Source organism: Kogia breviceps, chromosome 3 (genome assembly GCF_026419965.1).
Source record: "Kogia breviceps isolate mKogBre1 chromosome 3, mKogBre1 haplotype 1, whole genome shotgun sequence".
In the NCBI taxonomy this organism is placed as follows: Eukaryota; Metazoa; Chordata; class Mammalia; order Artiodactyla; family Physeteridae; genus Kogia; species Kogia breviceps.
Window position 1 is genome coordinate 130,912,461 of NC_081312.1, and position 13,527 is coordinate 130,925,987.

The following is a 13,527-nucleotide window of genomic DNA, read 5'->3' on the forward strand; positions in this document are numbered from 1 at the left end:
TTCTTCTTCGTGATGGGAAATGAGAGTGACATGTGCCCGACCAAACACCTCCAGCGAGTCTCTCATTGGTTCCCCCTCTTGCAGTTCATCCTGCGGACAAATTGCAGACGGTACGAAAGAGGCATGGAAAGGCGCCGAGTCTCCAAGTGGGGAGATTGTTAGTAAGGGGGCCTGAATGGAGAACACGAGCACCAGGAGATGAAAACTGAGGTGAGTTTCAGAAAGCTTTCCCGATCCCACGGTGTAGCATCCGCTGGGTTTCCAATGAGTGCTTTCGCTGTCGGAAGATTGCGTTGAACCTGGAGAGTTGGGACCCATGGAATGGGGAGCACGCAGGATTCCTTTCAAGGGTCTGCATTTGCTTTCCCAACCTCACCAATCGTCTCAGCCCCAAGAGTGTCCAGCCTTATGTCTTCTGCCGCTGGGGCTGTAGATGTGGTCAATCCTGGTTGCATGCCAGTCCCTGAACGCATTTTGGAAGAAGTTCTCTCTGTTTTGCCCTGCTTGTTTCTTCTTTATGTTGGAAATGTATCCTCAGAATGGGTCTGAGCTGATTTTCCCTGCTGGTTTTAGGCCGCTTTACACACACTTGATGCACTTACACAGAGATATCAAGACTTAGCTTTTAAGATGCTTACTAGTCGGATAGATACTTGTGCGATGAACAGGGTCTGGTGAGTCCAGTTGATTGAGCAAGGAGTAGGTCGTGTCCATTCCATATTCGGTTTTCGGAAGGGTATCTGTGCTCATTTCAAACTCGAGTTTTATGCGTCACCCCACCTCACCTTTCCCCTGAAGCAGGCATAAGTGTGTTTTCTAAAAGCGTGACTCTGTTCTGTTTGGGGATTCAGTGCATGGGGAGCGATTTTTACATTCCCTCGATAAGTGATATCATAAGTTTCTTTTTTTGTGGGACTTATTTCACTGAGGATGATCGTACCTAAATCCACTCAGGATGCTGCTACCAGCCTCATGACGTGGATTTCATGGCTGAGTGACACTCCATTGGACCTACGTAGCACCACTTGTCCACTTGTCCACTTGTCTTTGTCCACTTGTCCACTCGTCTTTGTCCACTTGGCTCTTTCCTGGGATATGAAACGTGTACCGGAGTGGAGGTTCTTGTCAAGACAGCAGCCCTCAACTTTGGGGTCCCTGTGTCTGGTTGATTTTTTCATTTTCCCAAGGTCAACGCCCATGTGTGGAAGTGCCCTATGCTCTGTGGTTCTGTGTTTTACATGGTTTGGGAAAGAGGATACACTTGTGAAGATTGGCTGTTGGCCATTGACATCCCGCCCATCAGCTTAACAAGGCTCCCTTGACTCCGTGGCCTGTCCTGCCTTTCTGGTTTTTAGACTTTTTTCGCCTGGCCCTTTTGCCCCGGGGGGGGCGAGAGATTTCTTTGTAGTGCTGATTTGCTCTCCCAGGTTGCTTGGTTGGCCAAAAAGGGCGTATGCGTTTTTTCCTGAATATATTCAGGAAAAAACGCATACGCCCTTTTTGGCCAACCGCATCATTGTCCACGTTCTGGCGCTTTTCATGTGCTATCGGGGCCATTCCGATGTACCCGTTGACATCCGTTTCCTGCAGTTCTGCCTTGCGTTCAGCGCCTCTTCGTAGCCTGACCTCAATATATTTTGGGGCGATAGTTATCGTTTAGAACTCTGCAGGTTTGGGAAGTGCAGTGCCCCTGAGCTCCATTTCCCAAGTCGCTTTTTTGTGAGTGGGACGCAACACGGCTGGATGGCTTCACGCCCTATTGTCGATCCGGGGTGGCAGGCTGAACCGCTGGTGAATTCTTCTTCGTGATGGGAAATGAGAGTGACATGTGCCCGACCAAACACCTCCAGCGAGTCTCTCATTGGTTCCCCCTCTTGCAGTTCATCCTGCGGACAAATTGCAGACGGTACGAAAGAGGCATGGAAAGGCGCCGAGTCTCCAAGTGGGGAGATTGTTAGTAAGGGGGCCTGAATGGAGAACACGAGCACCAGGAGATGAAAACTGAGGTGAGTTTCAGAAAGCTTTCCCGATCCCACGGTGTAGCATCCGCTGGGTTTCCAATGAGTGCTTTCGCTGTCGGAAGATTGCGTTGAACCTGGAGAGTTGGGACCCATGGAATGGGGAGCACGCAGGATTCCTTTCAAGGGTCTGCATTTGCTTTCCCAACCTCACCAATCGTCTCAGCCCCAAGAGTGTCCAGCCTTATGTCTTCTGCCGCTGGGGCTGTAGATGTGGTCAATCCTGGTTGCATGCCAGTCCCTGAACGCATTTTGGAAGAAGTTCTCTCTGTTTTGCCCTGCTTGTTTCTTCTTTATGTTGGAAATGTATCCTCAGAATGGGTCTGAGCTGATTTTCCCTGCTGGTTTTAGGCCGCTTTACACACACTTGATGCACTTACACAGAGATATCAAGACTTAGCTTTTAAGATGCTTACTAGTCGGATAGATACTTGTGCGATGAACAGGGTCTGGTGAGTCCAGTTGATTGAGCAAGGAGTAGGTCGTGTCCATTCCATATTCGGTTTTCGGAAGGGTATCTGTGCTCATTTCAAACTCGAGTTTTATGCGTCACCCCACCTCACCTTTCCCCTGAAGCAGGCATAAGTGTGTTTTCTAAAAGCGTGACTCTGTTCTGTTTGGGGATTCAGTGCATGGGGAGCGATTTTTACATTCCCTCGATAAGTGATATCATAAGTTTCTTTTTTTGTGGGACTTATTTCACTGAGGATGATCGTACCTAAATCCACTCAGGATGCTGCTACCAGCCTCATGACGTGGATTTCATGGCTGAGTGACACTCCATTGGACCTACGTAGCACCACTTGTCCACTTGTCCACTTGTCTTTGTCCACTTGTCCACTCGTCTTTGTCCACTTGGCTCTTTCCTGGGATATGAAACGTGTACCGGAGTGGAGGTTCTTGTCAAGACAGCAGCCCTCAACTTTGGGGTCCCTGTGTCTGGTTGATTTTTTCATTTTCCCAAGGTCAACGCCCATGTGTGGAAGTGCCCTATGCTCTGTGGTTCTGTGTTTTACATGGTTTGGGAAAGAGGATACACTTGTGAAGATTGGCTGTTGGCCATTGACATCCCGCCCATCAGCTTAACAAGGCTCCCTTGACTCCGTGGCCTGTCCTGCCTTTCTGGTTTTTAGACTTTTTTCGCCTGGCCCTTTTTCCCCGGGGGGGGCAAGAGATTTCTTTGTAGTGCTGATTTGCTCTCCCAGGTTGCTTGGTTGGCCAAAAAGGGCGTATGCGTTTTTTCCTGAATATATTCAGGAAAAAACGCATACGCCCTTTTTGGCCAACCGCATCATTGTCCACGTTCTGGCGCTTTTCATGTGCTATCGGGGCCATTCCGATGTAGCCGTTGACATCCGTTTCCTGCAGTTCTGCCTTGCGTTCAGCGCCTCTTCGTAGCCTGACCTCAATATATTTTGGGGCGATAGTTATCGTTTAGAACTCTGCAGGTTTGGGAAGTGCAGTGCCCCTGAGCTCCATTTCCCAAGTCGCTTTTTTGTGAGTGGGACGCAACACGGCTGGATGGCTTCACGCCCTATTGTCGATCCGGGGTGGCAGGCTGAACCGCTGGTGAATTCTTCTTCGTGATGGGAAATGAGAGTGACATGTGCCCGACCAAACACCTCCAGCGAGTCTCTCATTGGTTCCCCCTCTTGCAGTTCATCCTGCGGACAAATTGCAGACGGTACGAAAGAGGCATGGAAAGGCGCCGAGTCTCCAAGTGGGGAGATTGTTAGTAAGGGGGCCTGAATGGAGAACACGAGCACCAGGAGATGAAAACTGAGGTGAGTTTCAGAAAGCTTTCCCGATCCCACGGTGTAGCATCCGCTGGGTTTCCAATGAGTGCTTTCGCTGTCGGAAGATTGCGTTGAACCTGGAGAGTTGGGACCCATGGAATGGGGAGCACGCAGGATTCCTTTCAAGGGTCTGCATTTGCTTTCCCAACCTCACCAATCGTCTCAGCCCCAAGAGTGTCCAGCCTTATGTCTTCTGCCGCTGGGGCTGTAGATGTGGTCAATCCTGGTTGCATGCCAGTCCCTGAACGCATTTTGGAAGAAGTTCTCTCTGTTTTGCCCTGCTTGTTTCTTCTTTATGTTGGAAATGTATCCTCAGAATGGGTCTGAGCTGATTTTCCCTGCTGGTTTTAGGCCGCTTTACACACACTTGATGCACTTACACAGAGATATCAAGACTTAGCTTTTAAGATGCTTACTAGTCGGATAGATACTTGTGCGATGAACAGGGTCTGGTGAGTCCAGTTGATTGAGCAAGGAGTAGGTCGTGTCCATTCCATATTCGGTTTTCGGAAGGGTATCTGTGCTCATTTCAAACTCGAGTTTTATGCGTCACCCCACCTCACCTTTCCCCTGAAGCAGGCATAAGTGTGTTTTCTAAAAGCGTGACTCTGTTCTGTTTGGGGATTCAGTGCATGGGGAGCGATTTTTACATTCCCTCGATAAGTGATATCATAAGTTTCTTTTTTTGTGGGACTTATTTCACTGAGGATGATCGTACCTAAATCCACTCAGGATGCTGCTACCAGCCTCATGACGTGGATTTCATGGCTGAGTGACACTCCATTGGACCTACGTAGCACCACTTGTCCACTTGTCCACTTGTCTTTGTCCACTTGTCCACTCGTCTTTGTCCACTTGGCTCTTTCCTGGGATATGAAACGTGTACCGGAGTGGAGGTTCTTGTCAAGACAGCAGCCCTCAACTTTGGGGTCCCTGTGTCTGGTTGATTTTTTCATTTTCCCAAGGTCAACGCCCATGTGTGGAAGTGCCCTATGCTCTGTGGTTCTGTGTTTTACATGGTTTGGGAAAGAGGATACACTTGTGAAGATTGGCTGTTGGCCATTGACATCCCGCCCATCAGCTTAACAAGGCTCCCTTGACTCCGTGGCCTGTCCTGCCTTTCTGGTTTTTAGACTTTTTTCGCCTGGCCCTTTTGCCCCGGGGGGGGCGAGAGATTTCTTTGTAGTGCTGATTTGCTCTCCCAGGTTGCTTGGTTGGCCAAAAAGGGCGTATGCGTTTTTTCCTGAATATATTCAGGAAAAAACGCATACGCCCTTTTTGGCCAACCGCATCATTGTCCACGTTCTGGCGCTTTTCATGTGCTATCGGGGCCATTCCGATGTACCCGTTGACATCCGTTTCCTGCAGTTCTGCCTTGCGTTCAGCGCCTCTTCGTAGCCTGACCTCAATATATTTTGGGGCGATAGTTATCGTTTAGAACTCTGCAGGTTTGGGAAGTGCAGTGCCCCTGAGCTCCATTTCCCAAGTCGCTTTTTTGTGAGTGGGACGCAACACGGCTGGATGGCTTCACGCCCTATTGTCGATCCGGGGTGGCAGGCTGAACCGCTGGTGAATTCTTCTTCGTGATGGGAAATGAGAGTGACATGTGCCCGACCAAACACCTCCAGCGAGTCTCTCATTGGTTCCCCCTCTTGCAGTTCATCCTGCGGACAAATTGCAGACGGTACGAAAGAGGCATGGAAAGGCGCCGAGTCTCCAAGTGGGGAGATTGTTAGTAAGGGGGCCTGAATGGAGAACACGAGCACCAGGAGATGAAAACTGAGGTGAGTTTCAGAAAGCTTTCCCGATCCCACGGTGTAGCATCCGCTGGGTTTCCAATGAGTGCTTTCGCTGTCGGAAGATTGCGTTGAACCTGGAGAGTTGGGACCCATGGAATGGGGAGCACGCAGGATTCCTTTCAAGGGTCTGCATTTGCTTTCCCAACCTCACCAATCGTCTCAGCCCCAAGAGTGTCCAGCCTTATGTCTTCTGCCGCTGGGGCTGTAGATGTGGTCAATCCTGGTTGCATGCCAGTCCCTGAACGCATTTTGGAAGAAGTTCTCTCTGTTTTGCCCTGCTTGTTTCTACTTTATGTTGGAAATGTATCCTCAGAATGGGTCTGAGCTGATTTTCCCTGCTGGTTTTAGGCCGCTTTACACACACTTGATGCACTTACACAGAGATATCAAGACTTAGCTTTTAAGATGCTTACTAGTCGGATAGATACTTGTGCGATGAACAGGGTCTGGTGAGTCCAGTTGATTGAGCAAGGAGTAGGTCGTGTCCATTCCATATTCGGTTTTCGGAAGGGTATCTGTGCTCATTTCAAACTCGAGTTTTATGCGTCACCCCACCTCACCTTTCCCCTGAAGCAGGCATAAGTGTGTTTTCTAAAAGCGTGACTCTGTTCTGTTTGGGGATTCAGTGCATGGGGAGCGATTTTTACATTCCCTCGATAAGTGATATCATAAGTTTCTTTTTTTGTGGGACTTATTTCACTGAGGATGATCGTACCTAAATCCACTCAGGATGCTGCTACCAGCCTCATGACGTGGATTTCATGGCTGAGTGACACTCCATTGGACCTACGTAGCACCACTTGTCCACTTGTCCACTTGTCTTTGTCCACTTGTCCACTCGTCTTTGTCCACTTGGCTCTTTCCTGGGATACGAAACGTGTACCGGAGTGAAGGTTCTTGTCAAGACAGCAGCCCTCAACTTTGGGGTCCCTGTGTCTGGTTGATTTTTTCATTTTCCCAAGGTCAACGCCCATGTGTGGAAGTGCCCTATGCTCTGTGGTTCTGTGTTTTACATGGTTTGGGAAAGAGGATACACTTGTGAAGATTGGCTGTTGGCCATTGACATCCCGCCCATCAGCTTAACAAGGCTCCCTTGACTCCGTGGGCTGTCCTGCCTTTCTGGTTTTTAGACTTTTTTCGCCGGGCCCTTTTGCCCCGGGGGGGGGGCGAGAGATTTCTTTGTAGTGCTGATTTGCTCTCCCAGGTTGCTTGGTTGGCCAAAATGGGCGTATGCGTTTTTTCCTGAATATATTCAGGAAAAAACGCATACGCCCTTTTTGGCCAACCGCATCATTGTCCACGTTCTGGCGCTTTTCATGTGCTATCGGGGCCATTCCGATGTAGCCGTTGACATCCGTTTCCTGCAGTTCTGCCTTGCGTTCAGCGCCTCTTCGTAGCCTGACCTCAATATATTTTGGGGCGATAGTTATCGTTTAGAACTCTGCAGGTTTGGGAAGTGCAGTGCCCCTGAGCTCCATTTCCCAAGTCGCTTTTTTGTGAGTGGGACGCAACACGGCTGGATGGCTTCACGCCCTATTGTCGATCCGGGGTGGCAGGCTGAACCGCTGGTGAATTCTTCTTCGTGATGGGAAATGAGAGTGACATGTGCCCGACCAAACACCTCCAGCGAGTCTCTCATTGGTTCCCCCTCTTGCAGTTCATCCTGCGGACAAATTGCAGACGGTACGAAAGAGGCATGGAAAGGCGCCGAGTCTCCAAGTGGGGAGATTGTTAGTAAGGGGGCCTGAATGGAGAACACGAGCACCAGGAGATGAAAACTGAGGTGAGTTTCAGAAAGCTTTCCCGATCCCACGGTGTAGCATCCGCTGGGTTTCCAATGAGTGCTTTCGCTGTCGGAAGATTGCGTTGAACCTGGAGAGTTGGGACCCATGGAATGGGGAGCACGCAGGATTCCTTTCAAGGGTCTGCATTTGCTTTCCCAACCTCACCAATCGTCTCAGCCCCAAGAGTGTCCAGCCTTATGTCTTCTGCCGCTGGGGCTGTAGATGTGGTCAATCCTGGTTGCATGCCAGTCCCTGAACGCATTTTGGAAGAAGTTCTCTCTGTTTTGCCCTGCTTGTTTCTTCTTTATGTTGGAAATGTATCCTCAGAATGGGTCTGAGCTGATTTTCCCTGCTGGTTTTAGGCCGCTTTACACACACTTGATGCACTTACACAGAGATATCAAGACTTAGCTTTTAAGATGCTTACTAGTCGGATAGATACTTGTGCGATGAACAGGGTCTGGTGAGTCCAGTTGATTGAGCAAGGAGTAGGTCGTGTCCATTCCATATTCGGTTTTCGGAAGGGTATCTGTGCTCATTTCAAACTCGAGTTTTATGCGTCACCCCACCTCACCTTTCCCCTGAAGCAGGCATAAGTGTGTTTTCTAAAAGCGTGACTCTGTTCTGTTTGGGGATTCCGTGCATGGGGAGCGATTTTTACATTCCCTCGATAAGTGATATCATAAGTTTCTTTTTTTGTGGGACTTATTTCACTGAGGATGATCGTACCTAAATCCACTCAGGATGCTGCTACCAGCCTCATGACGTGGATTTCATGGCTGAGTGACACTCCATTGGACCTACGTAGCACCACTTGTCCACTTGTCCACTTGTCTTTGTCCACTTGTCCACTCGTCTTTGTCCACTTGGCTCTTTCTTGGGATATGAAACGTGTACCGGAGTGGAGGTTCTTGTCAAGACAGCAGCCCTCAACTTTGGGGTCCCTGTGTCTGGTTGATTTTTTCATTTTCCCAAGGTCAACGCCCATGTGTGGAAGTGCCCTATGCTCTGTGGTTCTGTGTTTTACATGGTTTGGGAAAGAGGATACACTTGTGAAGATTGGCTGTTGGCCATTGACATCCCGCCCATCAGCTTAACAAGGCTCCCTTGACTCCGTGGCCTGTCCTGCCTTTCTGGTTTTTAGACTTTTTTCGCCTGGCCCTTTTTCCCCGGGGGGGGCGAGAGATTTCTTTGTAGTGCTGATTTGCTCTGCCAGGTTGCTTGGTTGGCCAAAAAGGGCGTATGCGTTTTTTCCTGAATATATTCAGGAAAAAACGCATACGCCCTTTTTGGCCAACCGCATCATTGTCCACGTTCTGGCGCTTTTCATGTGCTATCGGGGCCATTCCGATGTAGCCGTTGACATCCGTTTCCTGCAGTTCTGCCTTGCGTTCAGCGCCTCTTCGTAGCCTGACCTCAATATATTTTGGGGCGATAGTTATCGTTTAGAACTCTGCAGGTTTGGGAAGTGCAGTGCCCCTGAGCTCCATTTCCCAAGTCGCTTTTTTGTGAGTGGGACGCAACACGGCTGGATGGCTTCACGCCCTATTGTCGATCCGGGGTGGCAGGCTGAACCGCTGGTGAATTCTTCTTCGTGATGGGAAATGAGAGTGACATGTGCCCGACCAAACACCTCCAGCGAGTCTCTCATTGGTTCCCCCTCTTGCAGTTCATCCTGCGGACAAATTGCAGACGGTACGAAAGAGGCATGGAAAGGCGCCGAGTCTCCAAGTGGGGAGATTGTTAGTAAGGGGGCCTGAATGGAGAACACGAGCACCAGGAGATGAAAACTGAGGTGAGTTTCAGAAAGCTTTCCCGATCCCACGGTGTAGCATCCGCTGGGTTTCCAATGAGTGCTTTCGCTGTCGGAAGATTGCGTTGAACCTGGAGAGTTGGGACCCATGGAATGGGGAGCACGCAGGATTCCTTTCAAGGGTCTGCATTTGCTTTCCCAACCTCACCAATCGTCTCAGCCCCAAGAGTGTCCAGCCTTATGTCTTCTGCCGCTGGGGCTGTAGATGTGGTCAATCCTGGTTGCATGCCAGTCCCTGAACGCATTTTGGAAGAAGTTCTCTCTGTTTTGCCCTGCTTGTTTCTTCTTTATGTTGGAAATGTATCCTCAGAATGGGTCTGAGCTGATTTTCCCTGCTGGTTTTAGGCCGCTTTACACACACTTGATGCACTTACACAGAGATATCAAGACTTAGCTTTTAAGATGCTTACTAGTCGGATAGATACTTGTGCGATGAACAGGGTCTGGTGAGTCCAGTTGATTGAGCAAGGAGTAGGTCGTGTCCATTCCATATTCGGTTTTCGGAAGGGTATGTGTGCTCATTTCAAACTCGAGTTTTATGCGTCACCCCACCTCACCTTTCCCCTGAAGCAGGCATAAGTGTGTTTTCTAAAAGCGTGACTCTGTTCTGTTTGGGGATTCAGTGCATGGGGAGCGATTTTTACATTCCCTCGATAAGTGATATCATAAGTTTCTTTTTTTGTGGGACTTATTTCACTGAGGATGATCGTACCTAAATCCACTCAGGATGCTGCTACCAGCCTCATGACGTGGATTTCATGGCTGAGTGACACTCCATTGGACCTACGTAGCACCACTTGTCCACTTGTCCACTTGTCTTTGTCCACTTGTCCACTCGTCTTTGTCCACTTGGCTCTTTCCTGGGATATGAAACGTGTACCGGAGTGGAGGTTCTTGTCAAGACAGCAGCCCTCAACTTTGGGGTCCCTGTGTCTGGTTGATTTTTTGATTTTCCCAAGGTCAACGCCCATGTGTGGAAGTGCCCTATGCTCTGTGGTTCTGTGTTTTACATGGTTTGGGAAAGAGGATACACTTGTGAAGATTGGCTGTTGGCCATTGACATCCCGCCCATCAGCTTAACAAGGCTCCCTTGACTCCGTGGCCTGTCCTGCCTTTCTGGTTTTTAGACTTTTTTCGCCTGGCCCTTTTGCCCCGGGGGGGGGGCGAGAGATTTCTTTGTAGTGCTGATTTGCTCTCCCAGGTTGCTTGGTTGGCCAAAAAGGGCGTATGCGTTTTTTCCTGAATATATTCAGGAAAAAACGCATACGCCCTTTTTGGCCAACCGCATCATTGTCCACGTTCTGGCGCTTTTCATGTGCTATCGGGGCCATTCCGATGTACCCGTTGACATCCGTTTCCTGCAGTTCTGCCTTGCGTTCATCGCCTCTTCGTAGCCTGACCTCAATATATTTTGGGGCGATAGTTATCGTTTAGAACTCTGCAGGTTTGGGAAGTGCAGTGCCCCTGAGCTCCATTTCCCAAGTCGCTTTTTTGTGAGTGGGACGCAACACGGCTGGATGGCTTCACGCCCTATTGTCGATCCGGGGTGGCAGGCTGAACCGCTGGTGAATTCTTCTTCGTGATGGGAAATGAGAGTGACATGTGCCCGACCAAACACCTCCAGCGAGTCTCTCATTGGTTCCCCCTCTTGCAGTTCATCCTGCGGACAAATTGCAGACGGTACGAAAGAGGCATGGAAAGGCGCCGAGTCTCCAAGTGGGGAGATTGTTAGTAAGGGGGCCTGAATGGAGAACACGAGCACCAGGAGAGGAAAACTGAGGTGAGTTTCAGAAAGCTTTCCCGATCCCACGGTGTAGCATCCGCTGGGTTTCCAATGAGTGCTTTCGCTGTCGGAAGATTGCGTTGAACCTGGAGAGTTGGGACCCATGGAATGGGGAGCACGCAGGATTCCTTTCAAGGGTCTGCATTTGCTTTCCCAACCTCACCAATCGTCTCAGCCCCAAGAGTGTCCAGCCTTATGTCTTCTGCCGCTGGGGCTGTAGATGTGGTCAATCCTGGTTGCATGCCAGTCCCTGAACGCATTTTGGAAGAAGTTCTCTCTGTTTTGCCCTGCTTGTTTCTTCTTTATGTTGGAAATGTATCCTCAGAATGGGTCTGAGCTGATTTTCCCTGCTGGTTTTAGGCCGCTTTACACACACTTGATGCACTTACACAGAGATATCAAGACTTAGCTTTTAAGATGCTTACTAGTCGGATAGATACTTGTGCGATGAACAGGGTCTGGTGAGTCCAGTTGATTGAGCAAGGAGTAGGTCGTGTCCATTCCATATTCGGTTTTCGGAAGGGTATCTGTGCTCATTTCAAACTCGAGTTTTATGCGTCACCCCACCTCACCTTTCCCCTGAAGCAGGCATAAGTGTGTTTTCTAAAAGCGTGACTCTGTTCTGTTTGGGGATTCAGTGCATGGGGAGCGATTTTTGCATTCCCTCGATAAGTGATATCATAAGTTTCTTTTTTTGTGGGACTTATTTCACTGAGGATGATCGTACCTAAATCCACTCAGGATGCTGCTACCAGCCTCATGACGTGGATTTCATGGCTGAGTGGCACTCCATTGGACCTACGTAGCACCACTTGTCCACTTGTCCACTTGTCTTTGTCCACTTGTCCACTCGTCTTTGTCCACTTGGCTCTTTCCTGGGATATGAAACGTGTACCGGAGTGGAGGTTCTTGTCAAGACAGCAGCCCTCAACTTTGGGGTCCCTGTGTCTGGTTGATTTTTTCATTTTCCCAAGGTCAACGCCCATTTGTGGAAGTGCCATATGCTCTGTGGTTCTGTGTTTTACATGGTTTGGGAAAGAGGATACATTGTGAAGATTGGCTGTTGGCCATTGACATCCCGCCCATCAGCTTAACAAGGCTCCCTTGACTCCGTGGCCTGTCCTGCCTTTCTGGTTTTTAGACTTTTTTCGCCTGGCCCTTTTGCCCCGGGGGGGGGGGGCGAGAGATTTCTTTGTAGTGCTGATTTGCTCTCCCAGGTTGCTTGGTTGGCCAAAAAGGGCGTATGCGTTTTTTCCTGAATATATTCAGGAAAAAACGCATACGCCCTTTTTGGCCAACCGCATCATTGTCCACGTTCTGGCGCTTTTCATGTGCTATCGGGGCCATTCCGATGTACCCGTTGACATCCGTTTCCTGCAGTTCTGCCTTGCGTTCAGCGCCTCTTCGTAGCCTGACCTCAATATATTTTGGGGCGATAGTTATCGTTTAGAACTCGGCAGGTTTGGGAAGTGCAGTGCCCCTGAGCTCCATTTCCCAAGTCGCTTTTTTTGTGAGTGGGACGCAACACGGCTGGATGGCTTCACGCCCTATTGTCGATCCGGGGTGGCAGGCTGAACCGCTGGTGAATTCTTCTTCGTGATGGGAAATGAGAGTGACATGTGCCCGACCAAACACCTCCAGCGAGTCTCTCATTGGTTCCCCCTCTTGCAGTTCATCCTGCGGACAAATTGCAGACGGTACGAAAGAGGCATGGAAAGGCGCCGAGTCTCCAAGTGGGGAGATTGTTAGTAAGGGGGCCTGAATGGAGAACACGAGCACCAGGAGATGAAAACTGAGGTGAGTTTCAGAAAGCTTTCCCGATCCCACGTTGTAGCATCCGCTGGGTTTCCAATGAGTGCTTTCGCTGTCGGAAGATTGCGTTGAACCTGGAGAGTTGGGACCCATGGAATGGGGAGCACGCAGGATTCCTTTCAAGGGTCTGCATTTGCTTTCCCAACCTCACCAATCGTCTCAGCCCCAAGAGTGTCCAGCCTTATGTCTTCTGCCGCTGGGGCTGTAGATGTGGTCAATCCTGGTTGCATGCCAGTCCCTGGATGCATTTTGGAAGAATTTCTCTCTGTTTTGCCCTGCTTGTTTCTTCTTTATGTTGGAAATGTATCCTCAGAATGGGTCTGAGCTGATTTTCCCTGCTGGTTTTAGGCCGCTTTACACACACTTGATGCACTTACACAGAGATATCAAGACTTAGCTTTCAAGATGCTTACTAGTCGGATAGATACTTGTTTGATGAACAGGGTCTGGTGAGTCCAGTTGATTGAGCAAGGAGTAGGTCGTGTCCATTCCATATTCGGTTTTCGGAAGGGTATCTGTGCTCATTTCAAACTCGAGTTTTATGCGTCACCCCACCTCACCTTTCCCCTGAAGCAGGCATAAGTGTGTTTTCTAAAAGCGTGACTCTGTTCTGTTTGGGGATTCAGTGCATGGGGAGCGATTTTTACATTCCCTCGATAAGTGATATCATAAGTTTCTTTTTTTGTGGGACTTATTTCACTGAGGATGATCGTACCTAAATC